Genomic DNA, 18,548 nt, shown 5'->3' with positions numbered 1-18,548 from the left:
CTTGCTTGGGGGTTGGTTAAACTGGAGAAATTGCCAGTACTGTTCTCAGTCACATCCCATGCTTGGGTACATGAGGCCATGGTCCCAAGGTCCTGGAGCCCTTCTTCCTGTCTAGACTGACAGGCAGAGCGGTTTCCTGGACCCAGGTGAGAAGCTGGTATGACCTTGATTTTTCCACCCCTAACTGGAAGGAAAAGAGAGGACAATGTACTACAATTTTCACTGGAAGTAGTATTCTGAAAAAGGAGTACCACGCATTTGAACTCTTTTCATGTTCCTCCATACCCATCGGAAAGGGCATGACAAGGGCAGGAGGTTGGCCGGTTGTACAAGCGTAAGTTGCTTTTGTCTAGACTCTGGACTGTATATTCCTAATCCATTCCACCCAGGCATTTGTATCTCTGTACCCTGTCTCTATTTCTCCAAATTTTCTGTTTTGTCTCCCTAACAACTTTGGGATCATTCTGTATTGGGGAACTAACCTCCAGCTGAATGTCTTTAGATGCTATCAAAGAAGGCGTTATTGGTGTGGGGGACAGGACTTGTATCCTGAACCTTCCTAAAAGGTCTTTTCCAGTGAGATCTGCCCTGATCCCATATATCCTATCAATTACTACTGCATCTCTGCTGCTGCCCCATGCTGGATGTTTGTCTCTTTACTTAATGGTTATCACCACTAGTTTACACTGCCTTTAGGTCTGTGAAATTAATCCCATGTTCATGGTCCTTCCTTGAAACTGGGTAGTCCATCATACATCATCCTATCAGAGTCAAGGAAAGGATCAACTGCAACACCCCCTACTCGTTTTCAACAAAAGCACTTGTTTTCCCCACTCAATTGCCATTGATTCATTAAGTCTCTTCAGTCTATTACTTGTCAAGCATCAAATGTTAGGCCTGGAGGACAGGACCCCTTCCCCCCAGGATGTAACCCTCCCCTGACAAATATTTCAGAAAGCTTCTCTTACCCCAAACTGCCCCAGCCCAGCATCAACTTCGCCCTCCATCAGCTGCCCTCTTATGATAACCTCCCATTATTCAGCCTCCACTCTCCAGCAAATGCATTCTCAACTCCCCTATTTACTATACCCTCTCCAGCATTTTATAACCCTGCATGCTTAAGGCAATGTTTAAATTTTAAACTTTACCAGTGTAAAGCTGCCAACTCCAAGCTTAGCTCCTTATTTCTGAAAACTAGCCAATAGGGACCTGCTTAACCTTTGTCCCCCAACTCCCTAACCCTAAGCCATAAAAACCCTATCCCCTGCCACCCTGGGGCAGCCATTTTTCTCTTTCCCTTGAAGTACTGCCTGTGTGGCTCTGTTTCTTTTCTTGACAATAAAACCTTTGCCTGAACTTTTGTTCCACCTCCTTCCTGGTGAGTTTACTAAGATTGCCTTTCATCAAACTGAACAGTTTGGGACTTTACACCTTCAGTTACATGTACCACCAATCTGACAGGGCTTGTTGCATCCCCAATTTGGAAATTGGGCCTTAGATCCCTCATTTGTTTTCCTTGGGTAAGACTCTTCTTTAACCAGGGTCAGTTTGATTAAAATAAAGAATTCAAACCCCAAGTCCAAAAACCCCTTCTTCCCTTCCAATGATCATCTCTTTAATATGTTTTTTTAACTGTGAAATCTAAAATATATACAAAAAAAGGAATAAATTTCAAAGTACATTTTAACAAAGAGTTATATAACAGATCTCAAAGTTCATTATAGGTTACAGTTCCACAATTTCAGGATTTTCCTTCTAGCTTCTCTAAGACACTGGAGAATAGAAGAAATATCAATATAATGATTCTGCAGTCATTTTTAAATCATATCTTCTCTGTTATAACTATTCCTTCTCCTTTGATCCTTCTCCCAATCATTAGGGATAATAGGGCTAGGACTATTCTAACTTTTTCATGTTGAAAAGGGGTGTTGACAATATAGGATAGAGAGATGGAATTAGTTGATGATCTTGAAGAGGTTGGCCCCTCTGGGTTTCAGGACTTATACAGCCTATGAACCATCTGGAAGCTATGGTTTCTGGAAAATAGACTTAGAGCATGAAGCTTTTGTAGAGACAGGGGTGTTCTTTGGGATTAACAGGAAAATATTGTTTGGGGGTTGGCAAACTATGGCAATTAGCAATATCTAGCTGAAATATGCACAAAAGTAACCTCCAGAATAGCCTCTCAACTCTACTTGAACTCTCTTAGCCACTGATACTCTATTTTGTTACATTTTCCCCCCTTTTGTTCTGGAAAGTTTCTCAATCCCACAGTGCCAGGGCCAGGCTCAGAATAACAGTCATGTCCCACGTTGACAGGGAGACTTTCACTCCTGAATGTCATGTCCCATGTTAGGAGGAGGGGTGGGAGGCGAGTAATGATTTTCCTTGCAGAGTTGGACTTAGAGAGAGAGAGAGGCAATAAAAGAGGTTTTCTGAAAGTTACTCTTAGGCCTAATTATATTAGGCTTAGCTCTTCTGCTATAGAAGTAGGTTTCACAAGAATAAGCCTTAAGATCCAGGACTTGCCCTGTTAACCTGGGAGTCCCTAATGTTTGAGAGAATTTCAGGGGTTTCTCAGGTGGGAAAGTTTAATAGTTCCATATTTTTTCTCCAGTCCCTCAAGGGACTTTGCCAATATTTTAAAATTATCTGCCCCAAGTACCCTGGAATGCATGTGGGTATTACATTAGGCTATACAGATTTATAAGCCCTCATTTCCATTCTGGGCTCCATGTGTTTGGGTTGTTTAAATGAGCTGTCCAGGCAGGCTGATTTAGGTTGTGTGTTACAGAAAATTTAGGTTTTGAACAAAATAAACATCTCTGCCTTTGGTCTTATATAGTAGGTGAAGTTCCATAGTACAGACAATATCATCCTTTGCCATGTATTCCCAATAATAACATCTTAACATAACTATCATATAGTATCTTTTCTAAAGGATCTGAAGTTGGAGTTATTTCCCAGGAATCAGACTGTGTTTTGGATACTTATTATCCAGCTCAGGTATTGGTCCTTTCACTCGGGTGTGGTGAGTTCAATCTTTCTCTGCCATCTGGATAGCCATTTCAGTTGTCAACATCTTTCCCAGGCCGGTTGGAGTTTGGATGCTTTCTATGATTTGATGAGGACCCAACAGCCAGGTTGGTGTTGATGGGCAGCAAATTCAAGAGTTGGGGTCTGGGCCAGCAAGTCAAGGTGCCTGAGGGATGACAGATTAGAGGACAAAGCCAGTACATGGTTCTTAAGAGGTCCTTTGCGAAGACATCTTCTATTCTAAGGCAAAACTCCCTTCTGGCCCTGGACCTGTAAAACTCAGAATAAGTTATTTGCTGCCAACATACAAAGGAGGGATAGTCATAGGATACATATTCCCATTTTCATAAGGAAAAATTAGAAGGAACACAGGCTTCACCATACCCAAACAGTTTAAAAAACCTGCAGGGCAAACTGCATTAGATTTCAAAGCCTGAGTCATTTATCTTCGGAGCTTTAGAAAGCAACAGTTCCATCCTTTCCAAGGGCCTACACAGTGGCCTGCATCTCTCCAAATGCGACCCTGGGAACACTGGGGAGACCACACCCCTCTTGGCTCCATCCCCTCCAAGCATCAGGCAGCACTTAGGTCTTCTGCCATCTCCAGGGCAAATGCCCAACCCCTCTACTTGGTGACAGCCAGACTCCCCAAAATCCAATAAATGTGCTCAACCCTCTCCAAGGCCTGGGGTGTCACCACTCCTCCACCATGAGGCCTATCCTCTTCCTTCTGGGCAAATTTGCCTTCTCCAAGTGCTTGAGTTGGTCTGTTCTCCAGTCCAAGGCCTCCCAACTTCAGATCCCAGCCTCTATAGTTCTGCCCCTGAAGCCATTTTTCCTCCTTGTGTCCTTCTCTGTCCCTCCCAGTACCAGCTGACAGTGGCTCTTTTTATATAGATGCTGCAATGCTCTCACTGGCTTTCTATGTAGAAGCCTTGGGTCATGCCCATCAGCCAGTCCCATGGGTACTATCAGTTCCCTTCTGTTGTAGTTTGCTAGCTGCTAGAATGCAACACACCAGAGACATACTGGCTTCTAATAAAAAGGGATTTATTTATTTCATTGGTTCTTCAGAGGAAAGGCAGCTAACTTTTATCTGAGGTTCTTTCTTACATGGGAAGGCTCAGGGTGATCTCTGCTGGCCTTCTGTCCAGGACTCTGGGTTCCAACAACCTTCCCCGGGGTGATTTCTTTCTGCATCTCCAAAGGCCTGGGCTAAGCTGCTTGTGCTGAGATGAGGCATGCTGAGCTGCTTGGGCTGTGCTACATTGAATTCTCTCATTTAAGTACTAGCCAATTTAATCAAACATCATCCATTGCAGCAGGCACGCTTCCTAGCCGACTGCAGATGTAATCAGCAACAGGTGAGGTTCACATGCCATTGGCTCATGTCCACAGCAACAGAACTAGGCACCTTCACCTGGCCAAGTTGACAACTGAATCTAACTCCTACACCTTCCCAACAAGTTACTCCCAGATTCTGGAATGTACAGCAGAGGGCTTATAATTTGGTTATCTTCTCAACAGACATTAGTAGGTTTGAAAATGGGGACTTTAAATCTTTCCCTTTTTACCCCTAAAACTGTGAAAGAGCTACTGGAGTGTTCAATTCCCTTTGGGATATGGTTCACAGAAGATTAAGCTGCACTAATTCCAACAAAAACGTGATTTCTCCCTGATATGGGCCTACCCTTAGATTTACCAAAGGCTTCAGTGGGCTCATGAGATGAGCAAACTCTGACCTCCCTAATCCTCAAAAGACATCAGGGTTATCACCTGACCTTCTTTGTTTAAACTCAGGTATTACCATTTGAAATGACCAGATTTCCCACAGTGGTAACACCCTGCTGAGTCCTATGCCCTCCTCGCTTCTTTTCCCCCTTTAGCCTAGACTGTTTCTCTATCTTGCCTCTGCCTGTCTCCTCCCTGCTTTATCTCTAATTTCTTCTTGACGATGCAGTTGATCGTGCCCAACATGACTTCAGTTTATGGCTTCTGCTTTCCTCTTCCCTTCTCACAACTCACTATAACCAAGGGCATGGCAGGGGAAACCATGCAGCCACGTAACTTGGTTTCTGCACTTGGCAGGCAGCCTGGGGAACCCCAGCCAGCATTTGTGCTGGCCCCTCAGCCAGGCCTATCCCTGGCCCACCCTGGCACTGGTTCCCACCCCCAGAGGGGCCAGCAGCTGCACAGTCCTGGGAGCCCAGGGGTGGGCCGCATGTGGCAGGAGGGTTTGGGGGCTTAGAGAAGAGAGCCAGGCAGGTGCTGAACCTACACTTTCAGTCCCGGTGCCTCTGTCCCCTCAGTCCCCACCCCCAATATGCCAGGTGGCTCTGGTTTGCCTTTCACAGCCCTGATACTGAGCAGTTCTGGGCACTGCCCTTTCACCTGCTCCCCGCCTCCCCTCATATAACATCTCAGAGAAGACAAACAACAAACAAAAGCCCATGCCTGCACCAAAGAAGGAACATATGATCCTGTATCTAAAATAAAATGTGGAAGCAGAGAAAGGGGCCTGATTGGGTCTCAAGGGCCGCCATCACCAGTAAAGTTGAATACAACAAAATGTCATAATTTAAATGCGCTTTGAGACTCTCTCAATAACTATCCTAGTGGTTTATCCCTCCACCCATTCATTTTCTGGATCTTTTTCTGAATGTCAGCTAAGACCCCTTTATGTCCTTAGGCCACAGGACTCTCAGGGTCCATCCCTGAATATTTCCTCATGACTGGTCCCTCAACTTTTGCCGGTAAGCAAAGGGAGTTTTGTTTAAACTCATTCCCCCAAAAAACGTACCAAAACATATTTTGCTAGAAAAGCTGCATAAAAGATGTGGCTAATGTCCAAGAGATTATTTAAGGTTTTTGTTTGTTTGTTTCCAAATGAAGTCTTCAGTTTAACAAAGTATCCCTTGTGTCTCTTTTAATCATCCAATCTCTCCTTGGCTCAGCTATTTGCCCAAATAAATCAGAAAGCAGCATCTTTTCTGCCACCTCAAATAATGCCAACATTATTGGCCAGAAGAAGTTGGCAGGTCCTGTCAGGAGACACCATAATCCTCCTAGGAGTCCACTTTCTACACTGACACTGCCATCAAGACTGAACTCCTACAGGAAAATGCTCCTACATCCAGATAGGTTTATTCAACGATTTGCTTCACTCTTACCTGTAGCAAGTCTGCAAGTCCTGCATTTGGCTAAGGGACTTATTATAGAGAATCCCAGACTCTGCATCAAGTGGTCACATACCATTTTGAAAAAGTCCTATTAAACTAAAAAGGCAAAACCAGAAAATTATCAGAATATCAGTAGCTCTAGATAGCTTCTTCAAGTCCCTTTTAAGTACTAAAAATTACTGGGTAGTTTAAGCTGCCTTTTTCTTGAGCCACCTCAAAAGTTTTATTTAAGTTCTGAGATTTGGGTACAGCCAATTTTATCCCCCATGTAGTGAGGTCTTAAAGATCTCTCACCCTGTCTTCCTGATCATTATTATTCAATTGAGATCTACATTGGGGAATTTCTGCTGTGCTGCTATTACTCCTTGTCTGGATGGGTGTTGCTCTCCCATTCACAGCTGTCTTCCTCACCATTTCCCTTTATTTCCCCATAAAGAGGAGAGTTGAGATAGACATAAGTTCAGACCAGGTATATAACTGATTTCCCCTGGTCCAATAGGTATCTCTCTCAGAGGGTACAGGGACTCAACAGGTCTATGTTCTTTCACATTTTTTCCTCAGGAGCCCCCCAAAATGAAAAATTCCATAATTTTTTTTTTACATTGTTCCAACTTCTTCCTCAATTGTTGAATGGTTGTGATGGTGGAGCAGTTGGCCCTGATTGCCCCTCCAGCTCCCCGGGGATTAGTTCTATTGGGACTTCACGGTCCAACAGTCCCTGCCCTGGGGGAGAAATATAGGGCAGAGAAAGGCTCAACAAAGGACCCCAGGCTTTAGCTTCTAAAGATTCAACATCTGGCTCTGGGGTTTTGATCTTTACAGGATAAAGAGGGGTCCCCCTTCCCTTCAGCCAATACATGGCATAATCAGACTCCTCTTTGAAGACGGGATTCTCTTCATTAACATATAGCATGAGGTCAGCACAAAGCCAATCCTCATTTGCCCTGTTTTTTGGACAGAATACATGGGGTGGCACAATGCTTTCTTCTTGTCCAAATGTACGTTTTCCTCTCCCCTTGGTCTTATCACTGTTGGTCCAACGTACCAACACTCTCCCTATGGACTATCCAGGGGAATGTTCTTGGGGAACTCTATAGGTACCCCTCCCTTTTTCCCCAGCTGGCCAACTGCCTCTCCCCATTCTGAGTCTTGCCTGGGTTCCTCTGTCTCAGCACCCTCTTGGTTTGTCTGGCTCTGGCCCTTTCCTTCATGGGAAAAGTGAACTGTAGATTGGGACGCCACACTCACTTACTCAACACCAGGCTCATCAGCGTTCATCCTGACTACCAAGGCAATATTAATGGTCTTTTTCTTACTTCAGTCCTTGCACAGAGATGCCTGGTCACTATGGGGCAGATTTTCTCTTCCCCATTTTCTCCTTCACAATTGGCAGATCTAAGCATCCTGGTCTCAGGTCCTTCTGGCTGCTGGAGGTGGGCCCTCAAAGGTGAAGTCTGAGACTGCTCAATCAATGGGTCATGCCTCCCTTCATCTTCTCTGGGGTCCTCCTCTGAAGCCTCGGATCTCGGACAAACCCCAAAATTGTTAGAAAGAACGCCATACCTGAAAGAGAATAAACATTCACGTGATTGTGGAGAAGAAAAGAATTTACTCACCATCTTGTAAGAATGGGTGCCTAGCTGAAAAGTGGTGGCTGGCACACCAAACAATAGAATGCCACAGGTATTTATATCCTAAGTCTAGCACCCAGGTCCCTCCCCTGTTTCTCTGCTGATTGGATACTCCAGAGGTCACAGTTTGTCTGTATGGTCTAACTCAAATTTCCCGCCAAAGGTTCCCGCTTTGAATAACGCTTTATATTTTAATGACCTTGACCATTACTTATTTAAACTTTGTTTCTACCTATTTGGAGCCAATTCTAGGCTTACATCAGAGGTGTTCTCCTTCCCTGCCTGCAAGACCAGTTTGAGCTGACCGGCAGCCCTTTCTTGTGCCATCTTGTGTGAAATCTAAACTTAATTTTCTTACATCCCCCAAATGCTATATTGCAAGCTGTAAATCTGTAACCTCCCATTCTCACACAGAGACTTGTGTGGGAGAGGTGGCAGGAAGGTTTTAAGAGTGGTAAAATGGGGTGGATTGTAACATAATATTTTTATATTTTCCACTAACCCCCAAACCTTCCAATATTGTCAGCAATTAATTATACCCATTTCTACATGTACTCTCTCAATTTTATGAAAACATAAAAAATTTATCCCTCAACCTCCCTTTAAAATTAAAGGGATTGAATTCTTTCAGTGTGTGTGTGGGGGGGGGAGGGCATTGAAGAAAGATAAAATAGGACAACTGTAAGTCCTGGGAAGCCAACTTCCTGGGACAAAAATTTTTCTAAAGCCCCCCAAACCTCCTCAAACCACTGAAACCTCCCCAAGCCATAAAAGCTTATAAAATTCTGGGTCCAAAGCAAACTCTTAGTTAATAATGGGAAGCATAGGGTCATAAAGATCATTAACCATTTGCCCAAAGACAAATTTTAGGTATGTGACAACAAACCATGAATTCTTCTATCTCCTCCTAGAATAAAGAAGACACCTAATATTCGAAGGTTACTCTGGAAACCTGGTACCTACAAAACTTTCCTATAAAACAAGCTGGTCCACTCCACTCCTTGTGTGCCCCTTGCTTGGGCACATCTGTATTCTCTCTCTTTGATATACTTCTCTTTTACTAAACTTTACTAGTTATTCCTAAAAAAAAAAAAAGTAATCACCTCATGATGTCAATAGGACCTTAACTTTGCACAATCAAAAGGACCCTAATATCTATACACACACCCCAAAGTTTAACTCTAAAATAAAATTCTTCTATCATTCCTCATTATGTAAAAGAGGTATAGAAAGATTTTATCTTTCATTTTAATCCTTCAGATTCATATTTTAAGATAGAACTACTAATTAAAATACCTCTGAAGTATTTATTGACCAACTCCAGGCCTAAAACCATGTCAGTTGTAGCACAACAGTAAAAAAATGAAGATAACGTTTGGATATCTGTAAGAATGGTGGGGCAAGGACCTCCAATTTTTTCTTTGATCCAAAAAAGCAATATAAATACTGGCAAAAATTGTCAAAATCAACTTTAAAAACTCTGGAAATTAACTACTGGCTTACAGCAATTTGGGAAGCATATATTCAAGAGAACCAACCAGATAACTCTTGGAAAGAAAAATGAGTTTTATGTCATGTTGACTTGCCTGATTACTATCTCCCCCTCCCCAGCACTGTGGTAGCTTCAATAACCAACACCTTCACAATTACAGTGACTCTGACAGCCTAGCAGTCACTAGTGGTCAGAGAATAGGTCAGAAATTCCTCCAAGCTCCATTCCAGAGAATTGTTATAATTTGACCTGCCTAGCAGTTCTGCAAAAAACACTTCTCTAATTTGATCTGGCACAGTTTCCCTCTTGCATAAGTCCTTTATCTCATGGGGTGTTTGTGGCAACTGTATCACCATAGCTACCTGAAGTGACAATAATAACAACTGGGGCAAACTAAAATCTTACCAAAAAAAAAAAAAAACTTTAAAGGAAAAACTGAGCAAGAGATGTATAGAGCAGGCTTTGAAAAACTCCATGTTCCTGTGACTCTGGATGGTCACATACACATATGGGGCATTGCATGTGTCCAGGTGTTTTTGCATGCCCAGGAAGGACCTGGACAGACTCTAAGCTGTCACTTCTAACAGATCCTGAAGCTCTGCCACAGCAGAAAATGAAAGCTAACAAATAGATATAAACTGCCTGGCAGGATGATAACAGTGTGTCTCAATGTACACACAGAACCACTGAAAAAGACAGGGAGATCTATTGGTTCCAGGCACTTAAGGAAATCTGGTTTCAAATCTTTGCTCTACTCTTATCCTTCTTTACCTCATCAATAAATAGAATAATGGTACCTACCCCTGTAGTTATTGTGATGCTGTGAGGTTAAAGCAAGCTAATGACATGAACAGTACTGAAAGTTATACCCAAAATACAGGATATTCCTAATAAAGTGCTAACTTTAACTAGTAAAGTAGCCAGAGTATATTTACAAGTTTCATGAAATTGCGGTTGCTACTTAAAGTACACATCTTTATGCGAATTCATGAAAAGTTCATCTGATAATATAACACAGTCTTTCCCTGAAATATTCCTTGGAGATATATATCTATATATTTCAGGTGTCAAGAATATGGGCTTGAAAAGTATGTTCATTAATATCATCAATCAAGTTGCTTTGTAATAATATTGGATAAATAATTAAGAATAATAGTCTATGTTTTCCCTATAAACATAAATGATTTTTTAAAATGTTTATTTCCAAGCAGATAAAATAATATTTAAAAAATTCAGTCAGGGGGTTCTTGGTAAACTTGTAATATTGAGCCATCGTATTTGTTTCTGCTTCCTCCTAGAAACTCAATTAAGATAACATTAATTAAAAAAAAAATTAGGGCAGGCCACGGTGGCTAAGCAGGCAGACCTCGGCTGCCATGCCGGAGACCCAGCTTGGATTCCTGTTGCCTGCCCATGGAAAAATTAAAAAATAAATAATAATAAATAAGTTATAAAAATTAATGCCGGGAGGCGGGGCCAAGATGGCGGTTTAGTAAGGTACGTGCGTCTTAGTTCCTCCTCCAAGGCAACTACTAGGTGAACAGAAACAGTGCAGAACAGCTCCCGGGGCAATGGCAGGGAATGGACACACAGAGTACCCCAGTCTGGACTGGCTAGTCTGACTGCGAGACTCTGCTGCGGTGAGATCCCCGAGCGGCACGCGACCCCCCAAACAGCGGCAGCTGTGGCAGCTGGAGCTCCTCCCTCCCTCCTTCCCAGGCCAGCTGGGAGTCTCGGAGAGGCAAGTTTCCCAAGCCGCGGCGGCCGGCGCCCCTCTTTTGCGGGCGGCTTCCTGGTCTGGCTACGAGTCTCGGAACAGAGGGCTACCCAAGCCGTGGTGGCCCTCCCCCGCAGGCGGCTTTCTGCTCCAGTGGTGAATTCCCCAGGCTGCGGCAGCCTGCGACTGACGCCCCTCCCCTGCGGGCGGCTTCCTGGTCCGGTAGCGAATTCTCCAGGCCCGCTGCGGCCGGCGACCGACACCCCTCCGGGGAGAGGAGGGAATTTCCGACAGTGGCAGGGACTGGGTCCAACCAAACACCAATAGGGAAATTAATAAAGGAGCCACAGGATCCCCTCAAGCCGCAACGGCTGACGCCCCCACCACGTGTGGCCCCCCGAACCAACTGAGAGAATTGGATCGGAAATCCCCAGGCCGCGGAGAACAGTGACCAGGGGGATCCCTTCCAAACATGTGCCACGAGCGCCACCTACTGGGCAGGATAAGAAAAACAGAACCCAGAGATTTCACAGAAAAATCTTACAACCTTGTTGGGTCCGACACCCAGGGAAATCTGACTAAATGCCCAGACACCAGCAGCAGAAAATAACGGTCCACGCTCAGAAGATTGAGAATATGGCCCAGTCAAAGGACCAAACCAATAGTTCAAATGAGATACAAGAGCTGAGACAACTAATGCTGAATATACGAACAGAAATGGAAAACCTCTTCAAAAAGGAAATTGAGAAATTGAGGGAGGGCATGAAGAAGACATGGGCTGAACAAAAAGAAGAAATGGAAAAACTGAAAAAACAAATGACAGAACTTATGGACGTGAAGGATAAAGTAGAAAAGATGGAAAAAACAATGGATACCTACAATGATAGATTTAAAGAGACAGAAGATAGAATTAGTGATTTGGAGGATGGAACATCTGAATTCCAAAAAGAAACAGAAACTATCGGGAAAAGAATGGAAAAATTTGAACAGGGTATCAGGGAACTCAAGGACAATATGAACCGCACAAATATACGTGTTGTGGGTGTCTCAGAAGGAGAAGAGAAGGGAAAAGGAGGAGAAAAACTAATGGAAGAAATTATCACTGAAAATTTCCCAACTCTTATGAAAGACCTAAAATTACAGATCCAAGAAGTGCAGCGCACCCCAAAGAGATTAGACCCAAATAGGCGTTCTCCAAGACACTTACTAGTTAGAATGTCAGAGGTCAAAGAGAAAGAGAGGATCTTGAAAGCAGCAAGAGAAAAACAATCCATCACATACAAGGGAAACCCAACAAGACTATGTGTAGATTTCTCAGCAGAAACTATGGAAGCTAGAAGACAGTGGGATGATATATTTAAATTACTAAAAGAGAAAAACTGTCAACCAAGACTCCTATATCCAGCAAAATTATCCTTCAAAAATGAGGGAGAAATTAAAACATTCTCAGACAAAAAGTCACTGAGAGAATTTGTGACCAAGAGACCAGCTCTGCAAGAAATACTAAAGGGAGCACTAGAGTCAGATACAAAAAGACAGAAGAGAGAGGTATGGAGAAGAGTGTAGAAAGAAGGAAAATCAGATATGATATATATAATACAAAAGGCAAAATGTTAGAGGAAAATATTATCCAAACAGTAATAACACTAAATGTTAATGGACTGAATTCCCCAATCAAAAGACATAGATTGGCAAAATGGATTAAAAAACAGGATCCTTCTATATGCTGTCTACAGGAAACACATCTTAGACCCAAAGATAAACATAGGTTGAAAGTGAAAGGTTGGGAAAAGATATTTCATGCAAATAACAACCAGAAAATAGCAGGAGTGGCTATACTAATATCCAACAAATTAGACTTCAAATGTAAAACAGTTAAAAGAGACAAAGAAGGACACTATATACTAATAAAAGGAACAATTAAACAAGAAGACATAACAATCATAAATATTTATGCACCGAACCAGAATGCCCCAAAATACGTGAGGAATACACTGCTAACACTGAAAAGGGAAATAGACTCATATACCATAATAGTTGGAGACTTCAATTCCCCACTCTCATCAATGGACAGAACATCTAGACAGAGGATCAATAAAGAAATAGAGAATCTGAATATTACTATAAAGGAGCTAGACTTAACAGACATTTATAGGGCATTACATCCCACATCAGCAGGATACACCTTTTTCTCAAGTGCTCATGGATCATTCTCAAAGATAGACCATATGCTGGGTCACAAAGCAAGTCTTAACAAATTTAAAAAGATTGAAATCATACACAACACTTTCTCGGATCATAAAGGAATGAAGTTGGAAATCAATAATAGGCGGAGTGCCAGAAAATTCACAAATACGTGGAGGCTCAACAACACACTCTTAAACAACGACTGGGTCAAAGAAGAAATTGCAAGAGAAATTAACAAATAACTCAAGGTGAATGAAAATGAAAACACAACATATCAAAACTTATGGGATGCAGCAAAGGCAGTGCTAAGAGGGAAATTTATTGCCCTAAATGCCTATATCAGAAAAGAAGAAAAGGCAAAAATGCAGGAATTAACTGTCCACTTGGAAGAACTGGAGAAAGAACAGCAAACTAATCCCAAAGCAAGCAAAAGGAAAGAAATAACAAAGATTAAAGCAGAAATAAATGAAATTGAGAACATGAAAACAATAGAGAAAATCAATAAGACCAGAAGTTGGTTCTATGAGAAAATCAATAAGATTGATGGGCCCTTAGCAAGATTGACAAAAAGAAGAAGAGAAAGGATGCAAATAAATAAGATCAGAAATGGAAGAGGATACATAACTACTGACCTCACAGAAATAAAGGAGGTAATAACAGGATACTATGAACAACTTTATGCTAATAAATACAACAATTTAGATGAAATGGATGGGTTCCTGGAAAGACATGAACAACCAACTTTGACTCAAGAAGACATAGATGACCTCAACAAACCAATCACAAGTAAAGAAATTGAATTAGTCATTCAAAAGCTTCCTAAAAAGAAAAGTCCAGGACCAGACGGCTTCACATGTGAATTCTATCAAACATTCCAGAAAGAATTAGTACCAACTCTCCTCAAACTCTTCAAAAAAATCGAAGCAGAGGGAAAACTACCGAATTCATTCTATGAAGCCAACATCACCCTCATACCAAAACCAGGCAAAGATATTACAAAAAACGAAAACTACAGACCAATCTCTCTAATGAATATAGATGCAAAAATCCTCAACAAAATTCTAGCAAATCATATCCAACAACACATTAAAAGAATTATACATCATGACCAAGTAGGATTCATCCCAGGTATGCAAGGATGGTTCAACATAAGAAAATCAATTAATGTAATACACCATATCAACAAATCAAAGCAGAAAAATCACACGATCATCTCAATTGATGCAGAGAAGGCATTTGACAAGATTCAACATCCTTTCCTGTTGAAAACACTTAAAGATAGGAATACAAGGAAACTTCCTTAAAATGATAGAGGGAATATATGAAAAACCCACAGGTAATATCATCCTCAATGGGGAAAATTTGAAAATTTTCCCCCTAAGATCAGGAGCAAGACAAGGATGTCCACTATCACCACTATTATTCAACATTGTGCTGGAGGTTCTAGCCAGAGCAATTAGACAAGAAAAAGAAATACAAGGCATCAAAATTGGAAAGGAAGAAGTAAAACTATCACTGTTTGCAGACGATATGATATTATACATCAAAAACCCGGAAAAATCCACAACAAAACTACTAGAGCTAATAAATGAGTACAGCAAAGTAGCAGGTTACAAGATCAACATTCAAAAATCTGTAGCATTTCTATACATTAGCAATGAACAAGCTGGGGGGGAAATCAAGAAACGAATCCCATTTACAATTGCAACTAAAAGAATAAAATACCTAGGAATAAATTTAACTAAAGAGACAAAAAAACTATATAAAGAAAACTACAAAAAACTGTTAAAAGAAATCACAGAAGACCTAAATAGATGGAAGGGCATACCGTGTTCATGGATTGGAAGACTAAATATAGTTAAGATGTCAATCCTACCTAAATTGATTTACAGATTCAATGCAATACCAATCAAAATCCCAACAACTTATTTTTCAGAAATAGAAAAACCAATAAGCAAATTTATCTGGAAGGGCAGGGTGCCCCGAATTGCTAAAAACATCTTGAGGAAAAAAAACGAAGCTGGAGGTCTTGCACTGCCTGACTTTAAGGCATATTATGAAGCCACAGTGGTCAAAACAGCATGGTATTGGCATAAAGATAGATATATCGACCAATGGAATCAAATAGAGTGCTCAGATATAGACCCTCTCATCTATGGACATTTGATCTTTGATAAGGCAGTCAAGCCAACTCACCTGGGACAGAGCAGTCTCTTCAATAAATGGTGCCTAGAGAACTGGATATCCATATGCAAAAGAATGAAAGAAGACCCATATCTCACACCCTACACAAAAGTTAACTCAAAATGGATCAAAGATCTAAACATTAGGTCTAAGACCATAAAACAGCTAGAGGAAAATGTAGGGAGATATCTTATGAACCTTACAATTGGAGGCAGTTTTATGGACCTTATACCTAAAGCAAGAGCACTGAAGAAGGAAATAAATAAATGGGAACTCCTCAAAATTAAACACTTTTGTGCATCAAAGAACTCCATCAAGAAAGTAGAAAGACAGCCTGCACAATGGGAGACAATATTTGGAAATGACATATCAGATAAAGGTCTAGTATCCAGAATTTATAAAGAGATTGTTCAACTCAACAACAAAAAGACAGCCAACCCAATTACAAAATGGGAAAAAGACTTGAATAGACACCTCTCAGAAGAGGAAATACAAACGGCCAAAAGGCACATGAAGAGATGCTCAATGTCCCTGGCCATTAGAGAAATGCAAATCAAAACCACAATGAGATATCATCTCACACCCACCAGAATGGCCATTATCAACAAAACAGAAAATGACAAGTGCTGGAGAGGATGCGGTGAAAGAGGCACACTTATCCACTGTTGGTGGGAATGTCAAATGGTGCAACCACTGTGAAAGGCAGTTTGGCGGTTCCTCAAAAAGCTGAATATAGCATTGCCATATGACCCAGCAATACCATTGCTGGGAATCTACTCAAAGGAATTAAGGGCAAAAACTCAAACGGACATTTGCACACCAATGTTTATAGCAGCGTTATTTACAATTGCAAAGAGATGGAAACAGCCAAAATGCCCATCAACAGACGAGTGGCTAAACAAACTGTGGTATATACATACGATGGAATATTATGCAGCTTTAAGACAGGATAAACTTATGAAGCATGTAATAACATGGATGGACCTAGAGAACATTATGCTGAGTGAGTCTAGCCAAAAACTAAAAGACAAATACTGTATGGTCCCAATGATGTGAATCGACATTCGAGAATAAACTTGGAATATGTCATTGGTAACAGAGTCCAGCAGGAGATAGAAACAGGGTAAGATAATGGGTAATTGGAGCTTTTGGGATACAGACTGTGCAACAGGACTAGATACAAAAACTCAAAAATGGACAGCACAATAATACCTAATTTTAAAGTAATCATGTTAAAACACTGAATGAAGCTGCATCCGAGCTATAGGTTTTTGTTTTGTTTTGTTTTGTTTTGTTTTTACTATTATTACTTTTATTTTTTTCTCTGTATTAACATTCTATATCTTTTTCGGTTGTGTTACTAGTTCTTCTAAACCGATGGAAATGTACTAAGAAACGATGATCATGCATCTATGTGATGATGTTAAGAATTACTGATTGCATATGTAGAATGGTATGATTTCTAAATGTTGGGTTAATTTCTTTTTTTCCATTAATTAATAAAAAAAAATTAATGCCATGGGAAAGATTAAAGAAAATAGCCACGGATGAAAAAAATTTTGAGCACTGTAAGTAACTTAGGCTATAGGTGCTCAAATATTGTAGACACTTGGCACCTCCAAAGTTGGAAATGGTGGGCATGCTCTAAAGTGGCCACCAGGATCTCTGTGTTCTGGTCCTGACACCCTTGTGTGATCCCCTCCGCTTGAGTGTGGAGGGAACCCGGGACTTGCTTCTAACCAACAGAGTACAGCAAAGGTAATAGGATGTATGTGATTACATCATAATATATGGTTATGTTACATAAGATGATAAATTCTGGCTTGCTGGAGGTAAATGTCTCCATTAATGGCTTAAAAAAGCAAGAGCACATGTTTGGAAGGCTCATGCAGCAAGAAAGGAGGCCTCTGCTGGCAGCCAGCAAGGAGCTGAAACCCTCAGTGTGACAGCCCACAGGGAGCTGAGGGCAGGCTGCACCCCACATGAGCTTGGAAGCAGATCCTTCTCAGTGGAGCTTCAGGTGAGACCATAGCCTTAGCTAGCTAACACCTTGATAGCAGCCTGCGAGACCCTCAAGTACAGGACCTTGTTAAACCATTCCCAGACTCCTGACCCACAGAAATTGTGAGATAATAAATGTACACTGTTTTAAACCACTAAATTTGTGGTGATTTATTATGCATCAATAGAAAACTAATATGGTATGGGTGCAAAAAGAAAGAGGGAATATGGATAAAACTGGAGGATGCTTTGAAACTATGTAAAAGGAGCAGTTAAATCTCTTGAAACACTTCTCTTTGTGAACAACCAAACTGCAACTTCCACATCTATGCAGAAGAATGGAACTTTACTGTCTGGCAAAATTGCTCCAAAAGAAATCTGATTTCAGAGGACTGGGGTGCTCAAGAAAGTTTGAGGGATGAGGTGTTTGTTAAAAACAAAGGCACTAATTGGAAGTCTACGCAATGGTTGGAGAAACTCTTTGATTTATACCCTAATCATATCCAAGATCTTTGATATCCAGGCTTCAGGCACCCAGGCAAAAACTGGAGGAGTCTTCCTTGGGAAAACTGCATAGTCCAATAGAAAAGAACTACAAATGCTGAGAGCTAGAAGAAATGGGCTGTTTATGCCAAAACAGTAACACCCACCAGTCTGAGACATAGAACTTCCCATTGCTTATTTAGTATCTCATGTATTAATGGGCAGTTAAGGATCAAAGATATTTAGGAAAACCTCTAAAGAAAGCACAGACCAAAATAAGCCATATAAGATGAAGTTCAGACTAAAACTGGCAGTGAAAACAAAAATTTAACAAAATCTTATAATTAATAATCTCAGGAGGCTAGAGAAAATATTTTATCACTTAAACAAAAGAGCAAATGTGAAAAGAGAATCATCAGAGAACAAGAAAGTACTCCAGAAACTTAAAGTTGTAATGAAATGTTTTTAAAAGCAAATTCCATAACGTTTCTGGAGGAAAATTTTGAGGAACTCTCATAGCTTAGTGAACCTAAGCAGAAAGAGGGAAACAATGGGGAAAAAATAGCGATATTAGAATATCAACCCAAGAGCCCAATACTTTACCAAATGGAACGTTAAAAAAAAGAGAACAGATTAAA

General features: G+C 41.1%; 1 protein-coding gene and 1 long non-coding RNA gene across 4 annotated transcripts in view; one reads left to right on the top strand and one right to left on the bottom strand.

Moving 5' to 3' along the window:
• Nucleotides 1-1,302: 1,302 nt before the first annotated feature.
• The window catches only part of LOC143691476 (uncharacterized), an 80,131-nt gene continuing 62,885 nt past the window's right edge, over nt 1,303-18,548 (bottom strand). Inside the window, exons 3-5 of one of the 3 annotated variants that reach the window (XR_013179538.1) lie at nt 7,468-7,778; nt 6,207-6,311; nt 1,303-3,202 (exon numbers count right to left, since the gene is read on the bottom strand). This is a non-coding gene — a long non-coding RNA (uncharacterized LOC143691476). Of the gene's footprint in view, nt 6,312-7,467; nt 7,779-18,548 lie in introns of all 3 variants that reach the window. The other 2 variants (XR_013179536.1, XR_013179537.1) reach the window with 2 other exon arrangements.
• CLECL1 (C-type lectin like 1) overlaps nt 17,260-18,548 on the top strand; it is a 38,295-nt gene continuing 37,006 nt past the window's right edge. Inside the window, exon 1 of the mRNA XM_077169986.1 lies at nt 17,260-17,446. The gene's annotated coding sequence lies outside the window, so the exon portion shown is untranslated. The remainder of the gene's footprint in view (nt 17,447-18,548) is intronic.

This window comes from Tamandua tetradactyla, chromosome 7, assembly GCF_023851605.1.
Source record: "Tamandua tetradactyla isolate mTamTet1 chromosome 7, mTamTet1.pri, whole genome shotgun sequence".
Lineage (NCBI taxonomy): Eukaryota > Metazoa > Chordata > Mammalia > Pilosa > Myrmecophagidae > Tamandua > Tamandua tetradactyla.
Note: the sequence above shows the minus strand (reverse complement) of the source record. Positions and strands in the feature narration are given on the sequence as shown.